This window comes from Schistocerca serialis, chromosome 8, assembly GCF_023864345.2.
Source record: "Schistocerca serialis cubense isolate TAMUIC-IGC-003099 chromosome 8, iqSchSeri2.2, whole genome shotgun sequence".
Lineage (NCBI taxonomy): Eukaryota > Metazoa > Arthropoda > Insecta > Orthoptera > Acrididae > Schistocerca > Schistocerca serialis.
In genome coordinates, this window is record NC_064645.1 from 104,207,553 (window position 1) to 104,233,534 (window position 25,982).

Below are 25,982 nucleotides of genomic sequence, written 5' to 3' on the forward strand. Positions count from 1 at the left end.
TTTGCTTGGCACTGAGGCGTACCCTCCGATGCTATCCGTACAAAATCCATCGGCATCATGAACTGTTACCTGGTGATTTAGTGAAGCGGAGGGCATTTGCGGTGTGGGCGTTTCAAAAGATGGCGGAAGTTGTCGATTGGTTGAGTAACGTGTTGTGGACCGACGAAGCTCATTTCACGCTCCGAAGGTCTGTCAACGCCTATAGCTGCAGAATTTGGGCTACCGAAAATCCTAGAACTGTCGTGGAAACTCCATTGCACGACGAGAAAGTCACGGTATGGGTTGGATTTACCACATCTACCGTTATCGGGCGTTTTTTCTTCGAGGAAATGAGTGATTCTGGTTTTGTAACTGCTACCGTGATGGGTGAGAGGTACGCCGATATGTTACAGAATCGCAACATCCCCAGCCTGGCTCATAAACACCTGCTGGAACGTACGATGTTTTTGCAGGATGACGCTCCACCCCGTATTGCTAGACGCGTGAAAGATCTGTTGCGCGCGTCGTTTTGTGATGATGGTGTGCTCAGCCGCCACTTTCGTCATGCTTGGCCTCCCAGGTCCCCACACCTCAGTCGGTGCCATTATCGGCTTTCGGGTTACCTGAAGTCGCAAGTGTATCGTGATCGACCGACATCTCTAGGGATGTTGAAAGACAACATCCGACGCCAATGCCTCACCATAATTCCGACATGCTTCACAGTGCTGTTCACAACATTATTCCTCGACTACAGCTATTGTTGAGGAATGATGGTGGACATATTGAGCATTTCCTGTAAAGAACATAATCTTTGCTATGTCTTACTTTGTTATGCTAGTTGCCGGCCGGTGTGGCCGTGCGGTCGCAGATTCGAATCCTGCCTCGGGCATGGATGTGTGTGCTGTCCTTAGGTTAGTTAGGTTTAAGTAGTTCTAAGTTCTAGGGGACTGATGACCACAGATGTGCTGAGTGCCATTTGAACCATTTTATGCTAGTTATTGCTATTCCGATCAGATGAAGCGCCATCTGTCGGACATCTTTCGGTTCTAATAAAAGCCCATCCCATTCCAAACATGTGTGTCAATTTGTACCTCCCTATCTACATTATTCCGTGGTTTATTCAGTTTTCAAGTTATACTGACTTCTCAATCACCTGGTATTTTGTTGACGCCGACCTACATAGGGAGGAACGATCACCACGATAAAATAAGGGAAATCAGAGGTCATACGGTGTTAACAGATGTGAAAATTATCGAACTATCAGTTTAACAAGCACGGCTGCAAAGTGCAAACGCGAATTCTTTGCAGACGAATGGAAAAACTGGTACAAGCCTCGAGGAAGATCAGTTTGGATTCCGTAGAAATGTTGGAACACGTGAGGCAGTACTGACACTACGACTTATCTTAGAAGAAAGATTAAGGAAAGGCAAACCTACGTTTCTAGCATTTGTGGACTTACAGAAAGCTTTTGACAATGTTGACTGGAATACTCTCTTTCAAATTCTAAAGGTGGCAGGGGTAAAATACAGGGAGCGAAAGGCTATTTACAGTTTGTACAGAAACCAGATGGCAGTTATAAGAGTTGAGGGGCATGAAAGGGAAGCAGTGGTTGGGAAGGGATTGAGACAGGGTAGTAGCCTGTCCCCGATGTTATTCAATCTGTATATTGAACAAGCAGTAAAGGAAACAAAAGAAAAATTTGGAGTAGGTATTAAAATCCAGGGAGAAGAAATAAAAACTTTGAGGTTCGCCGATGACATTGTAATTCTGTCAGAGACAGCAAAGGACTTGGAAGAGCAGTTGAACGGAATGGACAGTGTCTTGAAAGGAGGATATAAGATGAACATCAACAAAAGCAAAACGAGCATAATGGAATGTAGTCGAATTAAGTCGGGTGATGCTGAGGGAATTAGATTAGGAAATGAGACACTTAAAGGAGTTTTGCTATTTGGGGAGCAAAGTAACTGATGATGGTCGAAGTAAAGAGGATATACAATGTAGACTGGCTATGGCAAGAAAAGCGTTTCTGAAGAAGAGCAATTTGTTAACAGTGAGTATAGATTTAAGTGTCAGGAAGTCGTTTTTGAAAGTATTTGTATGGAGTGTAGCCATGTATGGAAGTGAAACATGGACAACAAATAGCTTGGCCAAGAAGAGAATACAAGATTTCGAAATGTGGTTCTACAGAAGAATGTTGTAGATTAGGTGGGTAGATCACGTAACTAATGAGGAGGTATTGAATGGGATTGGGGAGAAGAGAGAAGTTCGTGCACAACTTGACTAGAAGAAGGGATCGGTTGGTAGGACATGTTCTGAGGCATCAAGGGATCACCAATTTAGTATTGGAGGGCAGCGTGGAGGGCAAAAATCGTAGAGGGAGACCAAGAGATGAATACACTAAGCAGATTCAGAAGAATGTACTTTGCAGTAGGTACTGGGAGATGAAGAAGCTTGCACAGGATAGATTAGCATGGAGAGCTGCATCAAACCAGTCACAGGGCTGAAGACCACAACAACAACAACAACGGAAAGATATAGGTGTTCATTCTTTCCGCGCGCTATACGAGATTGGAATAATAGAGAATTGTGTAGGTGGTTCGATGAACCCTCTGCCAGGCACTTAAATTTGATTTGCAGAGTATCCATGTAGATGTAGATGTAGATGTAGATCGACACGCTGGTAGGTGGTCGTAATTTTCTCGCTCATCAGTTTATGTGGTAGGCTACAGCAGTGCCCGCCATTCGGAGAGTTAACGAAGCAAAACCGTGGGCACACCGTGACCCTGTTTCGCCGCCGGGCACAGTGTCTGCCGTGTCCTTGGCGGACTGCAGCCTTCTGGCAGAGCGCAGTGATTCAGGAACCGGAATGGTGGCGGGCTGGTTGTGTTCGCGGCTGCGGTTCTTGTGGGCCCGGGCCGTCCCATCTGCTCCCCTCTGCGACGTACCTGTGGGATTACACGGAATCGTTCCCGCAGAGGCACTCGCCCGTGGCCTTCGCGGAATCCAGACCTGGCGTTACTGTCTCGCCGTCCGCTCCCTGTTTGGTCATGGCGTGCTGCTAACGAGGACGCGACAGCACCAACAAGTGCGTCCATTCATTCGCTTTCTCGCTGAAAGGGCAGAACGGTCGCGCTTGTCACACAGTCCGCCTACCGCACTAATTGACGGCCGCTAATTATGGTGCTTCCAACAGGTGTGGTTCAATAAACGTACATCACTGCATTGCGACAGAGCTGAGGCCGTACTGCCTGAGTGTAGAGACCGTCCCTGTTAACCACTATTTATTTGCACTTTTCTGATGTTAGCTGCATTTCGATGATTTGTCTAGTTTGTCATGTCAGAGCAACGACGATCGTAGATGAAAAAATGAAGTTGAAACCAGCATCTGAAACGTCCCCTTAGAAAAATTTGTGAATTACTGTGCTGATAAACCTCTTACGTTATTTGATTTTCAAACAGCTGAGCAAAACTGAACGTAGTCAGACATTTCTCTCTTTACTTATACTGATCATCACTAAACTGACACACAATATTTTTTAGCGCAATCAATATACACATATTGATTCCATGATGTTACAAAATTTCAGATATTGTGGAGAAGGGAAAATGTGTCAATCTGATCTAAGGGACCCAGTTCCATAAAAGTTGTAAGTGGAAATCATTCTGATACCTCTGACAGTGGAATACATTACGGGTACTGTTACTGCTAAGGTTCTGGAGTATGCAAATTTCAGAGCTGGTAGTATGGACAAAAAAAAAGTGTGCTATAAATATGGGCTCTAAAATGCGTACCTTAAGAGGTATGGGCACTTGTTCCATAGTTCTTAGGTATGCAATTTTAGACTCATGTTTATCTGACATTTTTTCTTGTTTTGGTCCATACTAGATCCTCAGAAAGTTGCGTAACCCGCATTCTTATTTACAACAGTACCAGTACATGTGTTCCACTGTCGGAGATATCAGAACTATTTTCGCTTCTAACTCGGTCATTTTGAAACATCCCCTTTGAAAAATTAAGAATGACAATGCTGGTAAAATTCTTCCGTTATTTGATTTTCAAACAGCTGAGCAAAACTGAACGTACTCAAACATTTCTCTCTTTACTTGTTCTGATCACCACTAAACTGACACACAATATTTTTTAGCGCAGCGCAATCTGACTTTCAATGATCCCTACAAAAGAATGGCCCTGGCTAACAATAATCTATACCTTTCACGAATCACTTACCTCACAAAAATCTTCATTACTTGAACTATTACAATACAGCGAGCACCAATACTGCCAGCTAAATAAAAATTCTAACTACTGAAGGCACTAACTACTCATTGGCATAGTTAGCAAATGAAAGATTTTGATAGAAAAAAAAACAATATATTTACCTTAATAATATTCAAAAGTCATCATATATATATATATATATATATATATATATATATATATATATATCAGTTCATGATATACAGTACTACCAATTTACTCTTTCTGATGGACACACGTCCAGATCGTCCGCTCTCAAAATTCTGCCATCTCTCTCCCCGCATCCACCACTGCTGGCGGCTCACCTCCAACTGCGCAACGCTACGCTCTGTTCACATCCAACTGTCCAACACTACAATAGCAAAAATTCCAACAATGCAAACCAGCCACAGACTGCGCACATCACAGTCAGTGATTTTCCTACAGAGCGCTACGTGGCGCTACCAACATAAAAACCTAAACAGCCTACTGACATATGTACACTTACATCTATTTTAGACATAGGATGTGGTACTACGACCTTCTCTCATGGCTCTTAGGTCCTCAAATACGCACTTGTCTCTGTTGTGTCAGTCTTAACACATGTGACCGAGCTGCATGAGGGTGTAAATACAGCGGGGTGACTGGGATACCTGCTAATATCGTGTCGGACATCTCGGCGTATAGCGGCAACTCAACGTGGCATATACTCAACAAATGGTTGAAAGTCCCCTGCAGAAAAACTGAGCGATGCTGCCTCTACAGCTGTCCATAAATGCGAAAGTGTTGTCGCTGAAGCATTTATATTCACGAATTGGCCTCTTGATTATGTCCCGTAAATGTTCGATGGGGTTCATGTCGGGCGATATGGATGACCAAATCATTCGCTCGCGAAACACAGCTCCCGCTTTCCCCACACGAGACTCAGAGGGCCATAGACACGTGTTCCCGGGAAGATGCCCTGTTTCTTGACTTCCGCAAGGCGTTTGAAACAGTTCCCCACAGTCGTTTAATGAACAAAGTAATAGCATATGGACTATCAGACCAATTGTGTAATTGAAATGAAGAGTTCCTAGATAACAGAAAGCAGCATGTCATTCTCAATGGAGAAGTCTTCCGAAGTAAGAGTGATTCCAGGTGTGCCGCAGGGGAGTGTCGTAGAACCGCTGCTATACCGGATGATCAAAAAGTCAGTATAAATTTGAAAAGTTAAAAAACCACGGAATAATGTAGATAGGGAGGTAAAAATTGACACACATGCTTGGAATGACATGGGGTTTTATTAGAACAAAAAAAAGCAAAGTTCACAAAATGTCCAACAGATGGCGCTGGACAGGAAACGTCAGTGACTGCGCGTGACAATCGTGTATAAAAGGGGCTGTACTGAGAGAGAGAATCAGATGCGCCAGCAGTCGCAGCATGTTGACGTTAGCTGAAAAGGCGCTTTTAGTGAAGCTGTATTATCATCCTATCGCCAAAGGAAGGGGATTCGAACGGGTAAAGGTCCGTTGACAAATGCTGCTGTTGCGAGAATGATTTCGAAGTTCGAAGCCACGGGTTGTTTAGACGATAGACCCCGTAGTGGCCGACCGAGCACAAGGCGTAATGCTGCTGAGACAGTTCAGGAAGAAATGGAGACTGTAGCGGGTTCGTCTATGCACGGGGAAGTCAGCGCTCGTGCAGTCGCACGTCGCACCGGCATTCCATACACTACTGTTTGGTTGGCACTGAAGCATACCCTCCGATGCTATCCGTACAAAATCCATCGACATCATGAACTGTTAACTGGCGATTTTGTGAAGCGGAGGGCATTTGCGGTGTGGGCGTTTCAAAAGATGGCGGAAGTTGTCGATTGGTTGAGTAACGTGTTGTGGACCGACGAAGCTCATTTCACACTCCGAAGGTCTGTCAACGCCTATAGCTGCAGAATTTGGGCTACCGAAAATCCTAGAACTGTCGTGGAAACTCCATTGCACGACGAGAAAGTCACGGTATGGGTTGGAGTTACCACATCTACCGTTAACGGGCCTTTTCTCTTCGAGGAAATGCGTTATTCTGGTTTTGTTTCTGTGAAGAACATCATCTTTGCTTTGTCTTATTTTGTTATGCTAATTATAGCAATTCTGATCAGATGAAGCGCCATCTGTCGGACATTTTTTGAACTTTTGTATTTTTTTGGTTCTAATAAAACCGCATGTCATTCCAAGCATGTGTGTGAACTTGCACCTCTTTATCTACATTGGCTGGCTCTGACCACTATCTTAACATCTATGGTCGTCAGTCCCCTAGAACTTAGAACTACTTAAACCTAACTAACCTAAGGACATCACACATCACCCAGTCATCACGAGGCACAGAAAATCCCTGACCCCGCCGGGAATCGAACCCGGGAACCCGGGCGGTGGTAGCGAGAACGCTACCGCACGACCACGAGATGCGGACCCTCTATCTACATTATTCCGTGATTTATTCAGTTTTCAAATTTATACTGACTTTTTGATCACCCTGTATATAAATGGCCTTGTGGGTAACATCGGAAGTTCACTGAGGCTTTTTGCGGATGATGCTGTAGTATATCGAGAGATTGTAACAATGGAAAATTGTACTGAAATGCAGCAGGATCTGCAACGAATTGACGCATGGTGCAGGGAATGGCAATTGAATCTCAATGTAGACAAGTGAAATGTGCTGCGAACACATAGAAAGTAAGATCCTTTATCATTTAGCTACAATATAGCAGGTCAGCAACTGGTAGCAGTTAATTTAATAAATTATCTGGGAGTGGGCATTAGGACTGATTTAAAATGGAATGACCATATCAAATTAGTCGTCGGTAAAGCAGATGCCAGACTGAGATTCATTGGATAGAATCCTAAGGAAATGCAGTCCGAACACAAAGGAAGTAGGTTACAGTACACTCGTCGCCCACTGCTTGAATACTGCTCACCGGTGTGGGATCCGTACCAGATAGGGTTGATAGAGGAGATAGAGAAGATCCAACGGAGAGCGGTGCGCTTGGTTACAGGATCATTTAGTAATCGCGAAACCGTTACGGAGATGATAGATAAACTCCAGTTGAAAACTCTGCAAGAGAGACGCTCAGTAGCTCGGTACGGGCTTTTGTTGAAGTTTCACGAACATAACTTCACCGAGGAGTCAAGCCGTATATTGCTCCCTCCTACGTATATCTCGTAAAGAGACCGTGAGGATAAAATCAGAGAGATTAGAGCCCACACAACGGCATACCGACAATCTTTCTTTCCACGAATAATACGAGACTGAAATAGAAGCGAGAACCGATAGAGGTACTCAAGGTACCCTCCCCCACACACCGTCAGGTGGCTTGCGGAGTATGGGTGTAGATGTAGATGTAGATGTAGAACTGTCCAGAATATTCTTCAAAACTGAGGCGTATCGTTGTTTGGGAACATGAAGTCTATGAATGTCTGCAAATAGTGTCCAAGTAGCCGAACATAGCCATTTTCAGTCAATGACCCAATCCATAACATGTAAACAGAGCCTACGACAGTATGGAGCCATCACCAGCTTGCACAGTGCCTTGTTGACAACTTGGGTCCACGGCTTCATGGTATCTGCGCGATACTCGATCCCTACCATGATCTCTTACCAACTGAAATCTGGACTCATCTGATCAAACCATGGTTTTCAAGTCGTCTAGGGTACAACCGATATAGTCAGGAGCCCAGGAGAGGTGCTGCAGGCAATGTCGTGCTGTTACCAAAGGCACTAGCGTTGGTCGTCTGCTGCTACAGCTCATGCACTCTAAATTGTCCCGCACTGTCCTAACGGATACGTCAGTCGAACGTCCCGTACTGATTTATGCGGTTATCTCACGCAAGGTTGCTTGTCTGACAGCACTGACAAACGCCCCTGCTCTCGGTCGTTAAATTGAAGGCCGTCGGCCACTGCGGTGACCGTGGTGATATGTTGTTGTTGTTGTGGTCTTCAGTCCTGAGACTGGTTTGATGCAGCTCTGCATGCTACTCTATCCTGTGCAAGCTTCTTCATCTCCCAGTACCTACTGCAACCTGCATCCCTCTGAATCTGCTTAGTGTATTCATCTCTTGGTCTCCCTCTACGATTTTTACGCTCCACGCTGCCCTCCAATGCTAAATTTGTGATCCCTTGATGCCTCAGAACATGTCCTACCAACCGATCCCTTCTTCTAGTCAAGTTGTGCCACAAACTTATCTTCTCCCCAATCCTATTCAATACCTCCTCATTAGTTACGTGATCTACTCACCTTATCTTCAGCATTCTTCTGTAGCACCACATTTCGAAAGCTTCTATTCTCTTCTTGTCCAAACTGGTTATCGTCCATGTTTCACTTCCATACATGGCTACACTCCATACAAATACTTTCAGAAACGACTTCCTGACACTTAAATCTATACTCGATGTTAACAAATTTCTCTTCTTCAGAAACTATTTCCTTGCCATTGCCAGTCTACATTTTATATCCTCTCTACTTCGACCATCATCAGTTATTTTACTCCCTAAATAGCAAAACTCCTTTACTACTTTAAGTGTCTCATTTCCTAATCTAATCCCCTCAGCTCACCCGATTTAATTTGACTACATTCCATTATCCTCGTTTTGCTTTTGTTGATGTTCATCTTATATCCTCCTTTCACGACAGTCCATTCCGTTCAACTGCTCTTCCAAGTCCTTTGCTGTCTCTAATTGAATTACAATGTCATATATATAGTGATATATAATGCCTGAAATCTGGTATTCTCGGCACAATCTTGACATTGTAGATCTAGGAATATTAAATTCCCTAACAATTTCCGAAACAGAATGTCCCATGCGTCTACCCTTCCGCGTTCAAAGTCAGCCAATTCCCGTCGTGCGGGCATGCATCTTTTTACATGAGTCACCTCAGTTCAAATTATTCCTCCACCAGTGCACTGCCCTTTTATACCTTGTGTGAGTGATACTACAGCCATCTGTACATATGCGTATCCGTCTCTCAAGGTTTTCTTCAAATGGTTCAAATGGTTCTGAGCACTATGGGACTGAATGAAGGGGTGCGAGGCGTAACAAGCGAGGAAAGAAATCTGTGGTACATTTCTTTGCTAGATGATGGGACAAGATAGTCAGCCATCTGCTTTGCCAGCCGGTTACAGTTGACTTTGTGCTGGACGGATCAGTAAAGGGAAAAAGTTGTAGAGGCAAATAAATATCATTTCGTGCAAAACAGATCTAGGGAATGTTTGACGTGGTAAATATGTAGAGATGAAAAGCTTAGTAGAAGAGAGGAAGAGACTCATGACATCAAACAATTCGAAGGGTAGACGACTTAAAAATAAAATACTGGGTTACTCTTTTTCCAACGTGTACAAAGTCTAGGGATTGATCGAAGGGGAGGATTCTAACAAAAATGGTCTAATGAACTTATTTCCAGAAATGCATGATTTCCACGCTAGAGACCATTTGTTCAATCATGCTCTGTTACAGAGACTGCGGTCTAACAAGCGCTGTACCATGCAGCCACTGCTACAGTATGCATGGTTTCTTCCTAGAGGCTGGTAAATGGCTCTGAGCACTATGAGACTTAACTTCTGAGTTCATCAGTCGCCTAGAACTTAGAACTACTTAAACCTAACTAACCTAAGGACATCGCACACATCTATGCCCGAGGCAGGATTCGAACCTGCCACCGTAGCGGTCGCTCGGTTCCAGACTGTAGCGCCTAGAACCGCACGGCCACCCCGGCCGGCTTAGAGGGTGGTATTGTTCCTCATACGTCATGCCCTAGCACCCTCTCCTGCCGTAGTAGTTGATAATGTTGTGTCCTACTCACTCCTCTTGTTGTTTCACTTTGTAGTGGATGTGATACAGCGTTGTAAACAATGGTTCCGTATTCGAAGCGAGAGCTTGCCGACGTGGTGTTTACCTACGGAAGGGCAAATGGCAACGGGCGGCGGGCAGCAGGGTTGTTATCAGGAGACCTATCCCGGCAGACAACAACCACAGCATTCAATGTCTGCAACAGTGTTCCGCCGTTTGTCTGAGACAGGTCTTAGGAAGCAGGAAATCATGAAGGACATACCCGAAATATTGGAACACCAGACTTAGAGCAAAACGTGAACAACACTGTGGAAGGCGACCGCCGTGTCAGTACCAGGCAGTTTACCCGCCAGTACAGGGTACGCCAGACGACCGTTTGACAAGTGTTACTACCCTTATCACTTACAGCGCGTTCAGGGCTTGCTGGCGACAGACATTCCACATCGGGAGAAGTTTTATCACTGGTTTCTTCACCGAGCGACCATGATTCCGGGATTTGTGTCATCCAACCTATTCTTAGATACCACGCGGCGTGGTATCTTCACCTTTCATAACAGTCATCTGTGGGGTATTATGCAGTGCCCCCGGCCGGAGTGGCCGTGCGGTTCTGGGCGCTACCGTCTGGAGCCGAGCGACCGCTACGGTCGCAGGTTCGAATCCTGCCTCGGGCATGGATGTGTGTGATGTCCTTAGGTTTACTTAGTTCTAAGTTCTAGGCGACTGATGACCTCAGAAGATAAGTCGCATAGTGCTCAGAGCCATGCAGAGCCCCCACGGTATGGTGACAGCGAATCATCAGCATCGGTGCAGCCATAGTGTGTGGGCCGAGATAACTGGCAACCGTATTTTGGGACCAGTCTGCCTTCCATGTCGCCTAACAGGCCGGAGCTATCGAATTTTGTTGCGGGTGGCTCTGCCTCCTCTGCCTGCTGGAAGAATGCCATTGATGATTCGAAGGGTTATCTAGCTACTACGTGATGGTGCTCCAGCCCACTTCGCCGTTAACGCATCTCAGTCTTGTTTTCCTTGGTCGATGGATCGGACGATTGTGCCCAGTCGCATGGCCTGCTCGTTCATCGGAACTCATCCCGCGCAGTTTCTGGAGTCATTTCAAAAGTATCATGCATGAAGAGCCCATTCCAGATGTGGAAACACTTCAGCAGCGTACTCAAGCTATCTTTGTTCGTATGCTGCCTGGCCGATATGAACGTGTGAGACAAAACACGGTACGTCGCGTACACGCATGTATTGAGGCACATGGAAACCTTTTTAGCACATGCTGTAACTGTAGCTGAATGCGTATTAGACGACAGGCTCTGTAACAATGTACACTACTGGCCATTAAAATTGCTACACTAAGGAGATGACGTGCTGCAGACGCGAAATTTAACAGACAGGAAGAAGATACTGTGATATGCAAATGATTAGCTTTTCAGAGCATTCACACAAGGTTGGTGCCGGTGGCGACACCTACAACGTGCTGACATGAGGAAAGCTTCCAACCGATTTCTCACACACAAACAGCAGTTGATCGGCGTTGCCTGGTGAAAGGTTATTGTGATGCCTCGTGTAAGGAGCAGAAATGCGTACCGTCACGTTTCCGACTCTGATAAAGGTCGGATTGTAGCCTATCGCGATTGCGATTTATTGTATCGCGACATTGCTGCTCGCGTTGGTCGAGATCCAATGACTGTTAGCAGAATATGGAATGTAGATGTAGATGGAATCGGTGGGTTCAGGAGGGTAATACGGAACGCCGTGCTGGATCCCAACGACCTCGTATCACTAGCAGTCGAGATGACAGGCACCTCATCCGCATAGCTGTAAAGGATCGTGCGGCCACGTCTCGATCCTTGAGTCAACAGATGGGGACGTTTTCAAGACAAAAACCATCTTCACGAACAGTTCGACGACATTTGCAGCAGTATGGACTATCAGCTCGGAGACCATGGTTGCGGTTACCCTTGACGCTGCATCACAGACAGGAGCGCCTGCGATGGTGTACTCAATGACGAACCTGGGTGCACGAATGGCAAAACGTCATTTTTTCGTATGAATCCAGGTTCTGTTTACAGCATCATGATGGTCGCATCAGTGTTCGGCGACATCGCGGTGACCGCACATTGGAAGCGTGTATTCATCATCGCCATTCTGGCGTATCACCAGGCGTGATGTTATGGGGTGCCATTGGTTACACGTCTCGGTCACCTATTGTTCGCATTGACGGCACTTTGAACAGTGGACGTTACATTTCAGATGTGTTACGAACCGTGGCTCTACCCTTCATTCTATCCCTGCGAATCTCTACATTGCATGCGTGCATGACCGCATGTTTCAGGTCCTGTACGAGCCTTTCTGCTTACAGAAAATGTTCGACTGCTGCCCTGGTCAGCACATTCTCCAGATCTCTCACCAATTGAAAACGTCTGGTTAATGGTGGCCGAGCAACTGGCTCGTCACAATACGCCAGTCACTACTCTTGATGAACTGTGGTATCGTGTTGAAGGCGCATGGGCAGCTGTACCTGTACACACCATCCAAGCTCTGTTTGACTCATTGCCCAGGCGTATCAAGGCCGTTGTTACGGGCAGAGGTGGTTGTTCTGGGTACTGATTTCTCAGAATCTATGCACCCAAATTTCGTGAAAATGTAGTCACATGTCAGTTCTAGTATAATTTATTTGTCCAATGAATACCCGTTTATCATCTGCATTTCTTCTTGGTGTAGCAATTTTAATGGCCAGTAGTGTATGATTGAATAAATGGTGTATAGCATGGAAACCATGCGTTTCCAGACGCAAGTTCATTAGCCGTTTCTTGTTCCGTATCCTGTCATCGATCAGTCTAGAGTTTGTACACGGTGGAAATAAATCACCCTGTATATCTCGTCCACTTGTTACGGAAACTATAAATTGATTCTTACTCGCTACGGTCGCAGGTTCGAATCCTGCCTCGGGCATGGATGTGTGTGATGTCCTTAGGTTAGTTAGGTTTAAGTAGTTCTAAGTCTAGGGGACTGATGGCCTCAGAAGTTAAGTCCCATAGTGCTCAGAGCCATTTGAAACATTTGATTCTTACTTCAGCAATCGACTGGGTGATTTCGTATCTCCCATTTGTATTTCTTTTAGTTTTAGTGATTATCACCAATACAGTAAAGTGACATTGCAGTGACAAAATCAAAAAACGTTTCAAATACAAACTGTATACCAGGGTTTCTTCGAAAGCTGGCCCTATCTTCTCGTGAAGAGTCACACGACAATATACTGTCCCTGTCGCCCCCACCGTTCGTTGACCCTCATTGTTACGCTAGCAAATTGCTCGCGATGTCGCAAGGCCGAATAAAAGTCTTGTTGCGACAAGTTACGAGCACTTGTTTTCTCCCCGGAGTTACGAGTGCATTGCTCGAAATAATGCTCCTACTCGGCCGTAAAAAATATTCTTAACAAAGAAGTCCCTGTGAGAAGTGTGGACAGTTGATTAGCATACCGCTAGGGCGCCAGAACGGTTTTAGTATAGCGATTACCGTGTCTGGTGCCCCGTTTTATGTTTGGAAACCGCACGTGATTCATGAAGTGGGAGCGACTATAGGATACTCTCTTACTACTGAAGGCTGTCTGGATGTCAACAAACACGGCGTCAACTTGGTCTTTGCCATCTACATGCATCTGGATCTGACGAACAGAAAGCTGTGTTTCGCGCGTTCGGTGCCTCTGGAATCCATCTTGATTGTTGCAGACGAGTATTCTGGTCTACAAAAGAGTCATAATTCTCCAATAAATGGGCTTCAGTGAGAAAATTCCGGGTTTTCTGCGCACTTGTTGTTAGACTGTGTTTGACGACCGGGGTATCCCGCGCGTTCTTTCCAATCATCTGGTACGCTCCTCTGTTAGCGCTATCTACGAGAGATTGTAGCTTGAGGAGGTTCCAACTGATGCTCGTATTCTATATAGAATCTACTGAGCATGCCATCAAGTCCACTGACCTTTTTCTTATCGATTTCTTGCAGTTGTGTTTCAATTTTCGCCCTCACGTACAGTTCTTTATACTGGATGTTTGGAAATTCCCGTTACAAACTTTTAGGGCTTGTAGAGGGAAGTGATTACGTAATATTTTGAGTAGGAACCCATGCCCGAAACATCATCCATCATCAACGCTACAGAGCGTCAGAGCGTAATGATGTTACAAAATTTCTAGGATGATAGAGAAGGATAAATGTATTAATTTGAGGTAAGGGTCCCTGAACCGGAATCGAACGAGTCGAAAGTTACAAGCGAAAACCGTTTTGATACCTCTGATAGTGAAATACATGTACAGGTAGTATTGGTACTAAGGCTGTAGGATAGGTAACTTTCAGAGATGGTACTATGGATCGAAACAAAAAAAAGGTCTAGTAAACAGGGATACGTTAATAACTACCAGCACTTCAATAGAGGAGAGGTGTTTCCCAGTAGCGAAGGTAAACAATTTCTCACAGCTCCTCAGGTATGCATTTTAGAGCCCTTGTTTACTGGAATTTTTTTCTTGTTTTGGTTCATACTACCACCTCTGAAAGTTTGCTACCCTAGAGTCTTAGAAACAACAGTTCGAGCAGATGTATTCAACTGTCAGAGGTATCAGAACGATTTTCGCTTATAACTGTGGACACGTTCGTTTCCAGTAAAGGGACACCTACCTCAAACTGATACATGTATCCTTCTCCGTCATCCTAAGAAGTTTATAATATCACCACGGAATCACCCTGTGTATACATATATTTACAGGCGCCGGCGCCAACAACTTCGAAGCTCTGTACCGCCAATGGATGACGTTTCCGGACGTAGAATCCCATTGAAAACATTTTGTACTCATTTCCCTCTACAAGTTTGTAACGATAATTTCCGAACACCCCGCTTTACGTCTTACTGTGAACCGAGTTGTGATTGTTTTGGGGAGAAAAGCTTTACATTACTGAATGTATTATTTCAATTTAGCCCTTACACACGTCTCAGTGGTGGGTAGCTAAATCTATGTTAAACTATTAAAGTTAAAGAAAAAAAAAACGTTCGTTACCGGTCGCTACTTTTTTCTTCATGTCTTTATTTTTCATTTTGGTCCCTTTGTGAGCAAAGGGCATGTGTGGAGAGGTGGCGTTCATCCACTGATTCATTTTACGTAGTACCAAAACCAGACCGTTGACAAACTCGGCAAATGAGGTCTGAATACTTGTCACATAACTATTCCTACTGTTAGTTTGACATCTTTGAGATCTTCTTTCGCGCATCAGTCTGTTATGTGGTCCTCTTTGATGTCGTATTACATTTTAGTACTATTACTGAGGTTTTGATGAGCTCTTCCTGTCTGATCGTACCTTCCACGGCCGAGGCTTATCATACGGCCTACGGCTTCTGAATTTGGAGCATAGCGTCGAGCCCGAAGCTGAATGTTCGTCGTTCTAATTGTTTTCTTGTTGCCGTTATTAAACAGAAACATCGATCTGTGACAGTGTAATAGCATTTTTTAAAAATGATTCATCTGGCTCTATTCACTGAACTGTTACATTCTGGCTTATTTTTTGGCAGCAGATCTAATGCGAAACCCATGAGAGTGGATTTACTGTTCAGCGCAATTTTCGGAAAACACGTTGGTCTTAATTTAATTCCGTAAACAGATCCAAACCATCTTTCCAGACTCTCTGTGAGCGTAATGGAACTGAAAAGGAGGATACCAGAGAAAAGGCCGAAGTTCAATCGTGGCACGAACGACAAAATGGCTGACATCGAAGTAAATGACCAAGGGATGGAAAAGCAGCTCAAATGGCTCACCAGAGGAAAGGACAGTAGACCCGACAGGATACTAATACGATTCCACGTAGTGGATTCGAAAGATCATTCTGCTGTTCCACCAGCAGTGTACCTTATATCTTTTGAGGAGCGAAGGGTTCTCGTTATGTAGAAGTATCTTCGAAGAGACGCCCAATAGGCCTATATCTCTAACGTCTGTCAGCAGTAGAATTTTGGAAACTGTTCTATGCTCGCTTACTTTGACATTTCTGGAGACCGAAAATCTCCTCTGTAGGAACCAACACAGGTACCGGAAAGAACAACCGTGTGAAACCCAGCTCTCGCTCTGTTCGTCCACGAGACCCAGAAAGCAGCAAATACATGGTAGGTGCCGTGTTCCTTCCCTTCCATAACGCGGTTGATACACTTGCACACTGCCGCCCAATGAACAAAATACGTCATACCGAATGTCAGACCCACTGTGCGACTGGAGTGAAGAGTTTCTAGCAAATAGTACACAACATGTCATTCTCAACGGAACGCAGTCTCCAGGCGTAAAATAGTGACTACGGACGTACCTCGAGGGAGTGCTATAGGTCCATTACTTTTTACAATATACACTGGTGTCAAAAATTAAAGCAACAAACCACTGTTTCGCCTTTCTTTGTCTAATTCGCGATATAATCATACAAACTGTCAACAGGTGTCTGCGAGATCGTGTCCTGCACGGAATATGGCATTCTGGTCAACGGGCAGCCGCGTCAACGATGACGTCAGGGCACCTATCAAGGGGATAGTGTTTGTCGGGTAGCCACATCCACAATCGCTGTGTACACAATCACAGAGGGTGCAGTATAGCACAGAAGAGACGCCTACCAGGGTCTCTGCGGTAGAGAGCCATGGGAGAATGTGAAACCTCCCCTTAGAAAAATTAATGAATTACTGTGCTGATAAACTCATTACGTAATTTGATTTTCAAACAGCTGAGCAAAACTGAACGTACTCAGACATTTCTCTCTTTACTTATTCCGATCATCACTAAACTGACACACAATATTTTTAGCGCAACGCAGTCTGACTTTCAATAATCCATACAAAAAAATGGCCCTGACTAACAAAAACCTATACCTTTCATGAATCACTTACTTCACAAAAATCTTTGTTAGTCGAAGTACAGCAAGGCAGCGAGCGCCAATACTGCCAGCTAAATAAAAGATTCTAACTACTGAAGGCACTAACTACTGATAGGCATAGTTAGCAAATGAAAGATTTTGATAGAGAACAATGTATTTACCTGAACAGTGTTCAAAAGTCATTATAGGATATATATATATATACAGGGTGAGTCACCTAACGTTACCGCTGGATAGATTTCATAAACCACATCAAATACTGACGAACCGATTCCACAGACGGAACGTGAGAAGAGGGGCTAGTGTAATTAATACAAACCATACAAAAATGCACGGAAGTATGTTTTTTAACACAAACCTAGGTTTTTTTAAATGGAACCACGTTAGTTTTGTTAGCACATCTGAACATATAAACAAATACGTAACCAGTGCCGTTTGTTGCACTGTAAAATGTTAATTATATCCGGAGATATTGTAACCTAAAGTTGACGCTACATGTGCGTCAGTGAAAAAGACCAATAAAAAGGTGTTAGCATGTGGACGTAATGTGCTGTTCCAGTCTCTTCTGTACCTAAGGTCCATCACCGTTCCCTTTGGATCCCTACGTAATTCGGTGCTCTCCGATACACACGATCGAACAGCGGAGGAGTGGTACTCAAGCGTCAACTTTAGGTTACAATATCTCCGGATGTAATTAACATTTTACAATGCAACAAACGGCACTGATTACGTATTTGTTTATATGTTCAGATGTGCTAACAAAACTAACGGGATTCCATTTAAAAAAACGTAGGTTTGTGTTAAAAAACATACTTCCGTGCATTTTTTTATGGTTTGTATTAACCAATTACACTAGCCCCTCTCCTCACGTTCGGTCTGTGGAATCGATTCACCAGTGTTTGATGTGGTTTACGAAATATATCCAGCGGTAACGTTAGGTGACTCACCCTGTACATATATATCAGTTCATAACATCTAGTCTTACAAATTTAGTCTCTCTGATGGACACACGTACAGATCATCCGCTCTCAAAACTCCGCCATCTCACTCCCCCACATCCACTACTGCTGGCGGCTCACCTCCAACTGCCCAACGCTACGCGCTGTTAACATCTAACTGCCGAACACTACAATATCAATATTGCAACAATGCAGACCAGCCACAGAATTCACACAGCACAGTCAGTGCTTTTCATATAGAGCGCTACGTGGCGTTACCAACATAAAAACCTAAACAGCCTACTTACAAATGGAAGCAGGACAGTTGCAAACTGGTGCGGCCCGATGGCTTAATGTGAATCGTTCTGTTGTTTGTAGAGACCCCAAAGACTAGGGCAGGGCCGACCATGTGTAATATCGGAAAGAGAGAACCGTTCTTTGGGTGTGAGGGCACGACGGTACTGCCTTATTATTGTACGGCAACTGGCAACTGACGTCGCAGCATCCAAAAGATGTAGTGAGGCAAACGGTGTACAGAAAGCATCGGCAGAGTGGCCTTTACTGTCGGAGACCTGTTGTATGCGTACCTCTGTTGCGTCTTCACAGAAGGGAACGTCTAGAGTGGAGCTGTCAACATAACACCTGGACGGTCGAACAGTGAGCCAATGTTCTCTTCACAGATGAGTCCCAATTTGTCCTGGGCAGTGATTCTCGACGGGTTTGCGTCTGGAGGGATCGTGGAACACGATTTCGGGACCCAGCCATTATGGAAAGAGACTGATAGCGAGATTTATGAGCAGGGATTATTCTGAGCACTCGAGTACCTCTTCATGAAACTGTACGGTTAAACCGGCGAGGTTTAACCGCTGACAAGTATCGTGACGAATTCTTGGGACCTCATGTGCAGTTGTTACGATGCGCTGTGGGACCAGACTTCATACTGATGGACGATAATGCTCGACCTCATGGAGAACGCGTGGTTGATGTTTTCTTGGAAACGGAAAATATTGTACGCACAGCGTGGCCTTCTCGCTCTCCCGGTTTGAATCCCATAGGGCACGTCTGGTTGCACTAGCGACACAGCCTGCATCACGTCAGCGTCCACTGACCTCTCTCCAAAACCTGCTAGCAGCGCTTCAGGAAGAATGAGCTCTATTGCTTCAACATACGATTGATCACGGCATGCCCGTCGTTTGTCAGGCTTGTATTGCTGCCAAAGGTGGTCACACTCCGTTAAGAGTTTGAAATCCGCCAGTTTTTCAGCTTCTATTGCTCGCAGGATGACGTGCGTGAAAAGAGCGCAGTGTGTTCCGTACGAGCAGTGCTGTTTAATTTCTGTTGACATGCGGCATTGTTCTATCTCTGCCCTAAGCCCATTAATTAATCGAAAAGATGTATTAGTCGATTTCGTTTGGATATATCTTCGATGTTTACCATCCTAATCGGCACTCCAGACGACAGGGCGGTTCTTGAGACAGTCGGGTGTCGTTGTTGCTGGTTTAGCATTTTGTTGATAGTGCGCATGTTCCTATTTCGTCCACAGCAGCTTAACTAAGAAATATGTTTCTTTACTCCATATCTTTGAAGGTATTTGGATTTTAACATCAATGTGCATAAGCTGATAGAGAGGCGTCAATTGGGAAACTGGGCAATACTTTAGTAGTCAAAATGTCCTTTGAAAGAAAGTGTAAGATGAGCCAGAATAAGGAAGCATCGGCAGGTGATTGGACTGACGCCATGCGGTTTTCTGTCGTCTCCTCGCACTATCGGATGTCTTCGCCTGCTATGTCTCAAAGAATCTTGGCTGTAGTAATGAATTTCTTATGTAGTAAAAACTGGCGAATGCCGAGCATCGCTCACAATGAAAACCGTAAATTAAATAAAAACAGTATAAAATATAGGTATATTGTGTATTCGGACTACCCGCCTTAAGAATCGTCAGGCGCATTTTCTCTGGTATTTCGGAAGATATATGTGATTTCGTTTCTGCAATTTATAGAAGAGGTCACACCATTCGACCAAAAACGTCGGAAGGTTTTTTTGTTATATTTTTTGTTTTTATTTTTATTTTTAAATCTGATACATACTGGACCGGTCAACTCAGGCGAGGAAGATGCGTCGATCTAAGTGTTCTCCTGTCCTAAAAGTGCTGGACGGCATAGGAGCTAGAATGAGATTTTCCCTCTGCAGCGGAGTGTGCGCTGATATGAACTTCCTGGCAGATTAAATCTGTTTGCCGGGCCGAGACTCGAACTCGGGACCTTTGCCTTTCGCGGGCAAGTGCTCTACCATCTGAGCTACCCAAGCACGACTCACGCCCCGTCCTCACAGCTTTACTTCTGCCAGGACTTGGCGTGAGTCGTGCTTTGGTAGCTCAGATGGTAGAGCACTTGCCCGCGAAAGGTAAAGGTCCCGAGTTCGAGTCTCGGCCCGGCAAACAGTTTTAATCTGCCAGGAAGTTTCATATCGGCGTAGGAGCTGTTTATCCATGTTGGGTATTTTTGTATTTTTTTTTTTTAAATGCAAAGGATATGAAAATACGGAAATGTTAGTACAAAAAAAGGAAAATGCAAGATGAATAATAAACTGCTACTCACCATATAGCGAACATGCTGATTCTCAGTTAGTCACAAAAGAAAGACTGTCAAAAATAAGCTTGCGGATAACAAGGCTTTTGTCAAAAATAGACAACACACACACACACACACACACACACACACACACACACATACACACACACGCACACACACACACACACACTTCAGCTGCCAGAGACTGTGGTCATGTGAGTGTGAGTTGCGTTTCCGTATGTTTGTGTTTGTGTGTGTGTTTGTGTGTGTGTGTGTGTGTGTGTGTCTATTTTTGACAAAGGTCATGTTGGCCGAAAGCTTATCGTGTGACAGTTTTTTTTTTGTCGTGCCTATCTGAGACTCAACAGCTCCGCTGTATGGTTAGTAGCAACTATCCTTTTCATAAGAATGTTAATACGTTACGCATATGGAAACTAAACACCAGAACGTTGTGAATATGTATTAAAAGTGACATAGTACCTAGCTATATTAGTAGTGCGGTCCCGTCGCTTGCTCTCGGTCAGTCTTTAACGTACTAGATAACGACACACACGTTTACTAGACTGGCGGTTGTTAACACGAGAGCTCCCTCGCGGACACGAGCAGCTGAATACGCGGTGTTTGCACGGCTGCGGTGTGCCTGCCGGGCTCAGGGACGCCTCGCCGCCTTGAACTGCACGCCGAGACCCGCCGACGCAAAAACGGCCGCGGGTGTCGAGCCCGTGACCCCTGCAGCTGTGCGGTGGGCGCGCACTCGCCTCTCGCCTCAGCAGGCGTTCGCCTCTCCGCCGCCAGGCACTACTTGCGTGGGCGCAACTGCACTGGCGTCACGCACATACAGTAGCAACCGCAGTTCCGCATCACCACCCAAGAGAAAAAAGTTGCCGAGTTCTTTCGAACGGAAATTTCGCGGCGGAGGTCATTGGCGGCAGGGTGACAGTCTAAAAAAAAAACGAAATTTTTTTATTGCGGAATTCGATTGTACACTACTGGCCATTAAAATTGCTAAACCAAGAAATAAATGCAGATGATAAACGGCTATTCATTGGACAAATCTATTACACTAGAACTGACATGTGATAACATTTCCACGCAATATGTGTGCATAGATCCTGAGAAATCAGCACCCAGAACAACCAGCTCTGGCCGTAATAACGGCCTTGATATGCCTGGGCACTGAGTCAAACAGAGCTTCGATGGCGTGTACAGGTACAGCTGCCCATGCAATTTCAACACGATACCACAGTTAATCAAGAGTAGTGACTGGCGTATTGTGACGAGCCAGTTCCTCAGCCACCATTGACCAGACGTTTCCGATTCGTGAGAGATCTGGAGAATGTACTGGCCAGGGCAGCAGTCGAACATTTTCTGTATCCAGAAAGGCCTGTACAGTACCTGCAACATGCGGTCGTGCATTATCCTGCTGAATTGTAGGGTTTCTCAGGGATCGAATGAAGGGTAGAGTCACTAGTCACAACACATCTGAAATGTAACGTCTACTGTTCAAAGTGCCGTCAATGCGAGCAAGAGGTGACCGAGACGTGTAACCAATGGCACCCCATACCATCACGCCGGGTGATACACTAGTACGGCGATGACGAATACACGCTTCCAATGTGCGTTCACCGCGATGTCGCCAAACACGGGTGCGACCATCATGATGCTGTAAACAGAACCTGGATTCATCCCAGAAAAGTAAGTTTTGACATTCGTGCACCCAGGTTCGCCGTTGAGTATGCCATCGCAGGCGCTCCTGTCTGTGATGCAGCGTCAAGGGTAACCGCAACCATGGTCTTCGAGCTGATAATCCATGCTGCTACAAACGTCGTCGAACTGTTCGTGCAGATGGTTGTTGTCTTGCAAACGTCCCCATCTGTAGACTCAGGGATCGACATTAATTCAAATTCGGTTGTATGTCTATTCAGTGTAGGCCATACTGCATTAATGCACATGGCAATGCGCTTCAGATCAAAATCGTCGATGAAATGCAATGACTCTGTGAAGACAGAGACGCCAGAGGCCATGCGTTCAACGATGAAAAGAGCTTTGAGGGCGAAAATAAGGGCTTCTCACGTAAAATGTAAATGTCGTGTGGTTAAGGTTTCCCGTGATGTAGACCGTTCGCCGGGTGCAAGTCTTTCGATTTGACGCCACTTCGGCGACTTGCGCGTCGATGGGGATGAAATGATGATGATTAGGACAACACAACACCTACTCCCTGAGCGGAAAAAGTATCCGACCCAGCCGGGAATCGAACCCAGACCCTTAGGATTGACATTCTGTCGCGATGGCCACTTTTCTTTTTTTTTTTTTTTAATCTCATTTTGCTCTCTATTGGTCGATGAATCTGTTCGTGGCGGACGTCCGATGACAGCCGTTCAGGTTCTTTGTTGATCCATTCACTCAGTTTTTTATTACAGAGGGTAGCTAACCCTTTGACCGAGCACGCTGAGCTACCGTGCTGGCAGACCACTCAACTACCGGGGGCGTACAGGACTTATTAGGTCAAAGTAGCAGAAATGGGCCATCCACTAGCCGGGACGATAGTCATTATGGACCAGACATCGATGACCTCCCGTAAGTTTCAAGCTTTGTCCCTTTTTTATATGATAAATACTTCTCAAACTTAAAACGCGTTTTTCTCAAAGCCATGTTTTTCTGCATGATTGTCGTCGCCCACGCTATAGTTTTCACCCGTTTTTAATGAGTTTTGGTCTGTCTTGAAGCAAACTGAATTCTCGTCAGTTGACCGTAGCCGATTTTTTTACGTTGATATTCACTACTTCCTTCGGCCAAAAAAGGTGGACCCAAAAGGGCCTCTTTTTTTCAAATATCTATAACTTCGCCTTTTTTTCAAATCCTTACAACGATTTTAAATTACATCTGTAAGGATCAGTATGAATGATACTTTCATGTTTCAGTTAACCATAACCGGAGTTACAACGACAGCCGTCAAAATGCCTCCTTTCAGAGCTGTCTCTGAAAAATCCCAATTACACAGTCAAGATATTAATATGTTTCAATAAAAAATTGCTAATGGAAACTTCAATGTATGCTTTATTCGTTGCAGCAAACCCCATTTGTCTACTATTCTCGAATACTGAGGAAAAAAATCCTGAATTTGAGTAATATCTTCGCCCGTCACCATGTCGTTCCCCCTTAATGGCAGCTGAAGGCGATGCCCAGTGGTTCAGTAATAAACATAGTGTCCTCGCGCGCGAGTGGAGTGGGCTTCAAATCCGGTCTGCACGCACGGATTTAGATTTATTCCAGAATCGTTCAGTTGAAAAGGTCACAGCCCCAACCCGAGCTTCTGCTCCATGCCTAAGGACCTTGCCTTTCACTAGACGTTAGTGCCAAATCGTCCTTCCTTTCTTGAACATTTGTACAAATGGATATGATCTATAAAACTTCTACAACATGTAGTGAATGCTTTCACGACCGGTCGTCATAGATGCTGCTAACCCTTCCAGGTTCTCTGACTGTGGTCCATCAAATTTTCCGTTTCTAATTTTTCATCCAAAGCTGCGCTGGACATCCTCAGAGGTCATCCTGGTTCCGCTGAGTCTTGCCGATTAACGCGCGGGGTGGAAGTTTACACGTGATCGGCAGAGATAATGCTTGTCAGAGATAATTCTTAACTGTGGAATCTTCATCTGTCAAAGATAAAACACAGGTATAATTTTAACGGAAAAGAAGAATCCATGAATCTTATACTCTGCGTACATGGGGATCCTAAAAGCGGATTTCATAAACCGTATTCCCAATACCGCTTTTGGCGGTCATGTAAACACTTCAAATCGATTTTGGAAATCCGCTTCCAGTTGCCGGCTTTCTAATTCCACAGTCGATTTTCGCTCCCACGCAAACGCAACCGTTTTGCAACGTGCTTTGGCCGTCGGGTTTCGTCTTGTTTATAAAAATTATCGGCTAATGTGGACGGAGCGGCTTTTTGTACAGTGAAGGATAAGTAGAAATTTTAGACAGAAGTTGTTTACACTTCGTCTAATTGAAGAGAAATTGTGGCTGACTAAAGTAGAAACTGGTAATTGCTATTTTCCAGGCGCCATGTTTGACTCGGCTAGCAAATCCGATTCAGACCTTAACATGTAAACACGACAGCGAAAAACTGTTTTCGAAATTCGGTTTTCGTCTTTAGGTACATGTACATGTAAAAGTGGTGTTAATGACATATGGACGCTAGGTCTACAGAATCTATGGATAAGTTTTATCTTTGACTGACGAAGAGTCGATATTTAAGATTTATCTCTGACATGTATAATCATTGTTGATCACAGTATTTATGTCTCTCTCCGACTTCCGAACCTTCAGTTGGAAGACAGCGGAAATAGGAGCACCTCCATGAAGGTCCACCGCACCTCTGGACAAAACGTCAGGAACTACAAAGTTTCATGGACCGTGACCGTGTAACGTGTAAGATGTACCAGCATCTAGAACTTCTACGAGTAATTCTTTCTACACTCTGCCGTTGACCACGGCCCTGTCGATATAACGACGTTCCTCCTTCGTGTGGAAATTACGTAATGGAAATCAAGCAAACAATATAATTAGTGACAGATGCACTAAGGTATCGATTTACCATAGAACAATAATAGGGAATCCGCTGCATTTTGCATGAAAATGAGCTGATGTAATTGCAGGAAACGTGTGATACTTTTTTGCTTCCGTTTATTTCTTGTTCATAGACATTTAATTTGATTTCCTAACCTGTATCTGCAATGACGCTTATCTCACTCGGGCTAAGGAGAACATCGAATTGAAAGCTAATAACTGATTATAGTCCATATATAACGTCATTAACAGCGTAAAAAGCGTATTTTAAACATTTAGATCTGTTCGACGTATGCTTTTTCTGCAACAGTTCCGTGCCATCATGTTTCAAATTTCATACTATGCACACTGCCGTTAAAACTAAGTTTGTCTTAGTTCGAATATCTCAAAGTGCTTATTTCATGCCTAATGTAAGTCAAATTCGAAAATAAAACAGATTTTGTTCAAACGTCATTTTTTCCTCATATTCCATTTTTACAGGGAGTATATGGAGCGAATAAAACAGCAATTAAAACTTATTATAGTATGTCTGACTTGGTCTACAACGTAGTTGGGCCAAATACTTCTTCTTCATGGGATAATATGGCAGAACAGCATGAGGACCACAGGAGAAATTTTTCAAGTGAATAAGAATGATTCAAAACTGTGGTGGTGTATTTTAGCTTCCCTCTGACTAGCGCTCTTCACCCCCTCCCCCCACCCTCCCCGCCCTATTTTATTCTTTTGTTAAGTCAGTAAGATTTAAATAGGAGGGAAGGATCCATGGTTTTCACGTCCTGTCGACCACATGGTCATTTGAGGTGGAGAACAGACTATGATTTGAGATGGAGTGCGGCTGTCTTCTTCCTAGAGGAACCATCCCTGCATTTGCCTTAAGCGAGAAATATAATTCTGGATAACTGGATGGGCATTTTAACGGCTATTTATCGGATATTGTTTCAGTACCGTCGGTCAGACAAGGATCAAGTATCATGGTGCAGG

At 44.6% G+C, this 25,982-nt stretch overlaps 1 protein-coding gene and 1 non-coding gene across 2 annotated transcripts in view; one reads left to right on the forward strand and one right to left on the reverse strand.

The window, feature by feature from the left end:
• Positions 1 to 25,982, forward strand: part of LOC126416207 (uncharacterized) — a 1,274,366-nt gene that overhangs the window by 367,998 nt on the left and 880,386 nt on the right. The gene's annotated exons all lie outside the window — the stretch shown is intronic.
• On the reverse strand, positions 20,093 to 20,167 carry Trnas-cga (transfer RNA serine (anticodon CGA)). Its single transcript has one exon. It is a non-coding gene; the product is annotated as a tRNA-Ser (tRNA).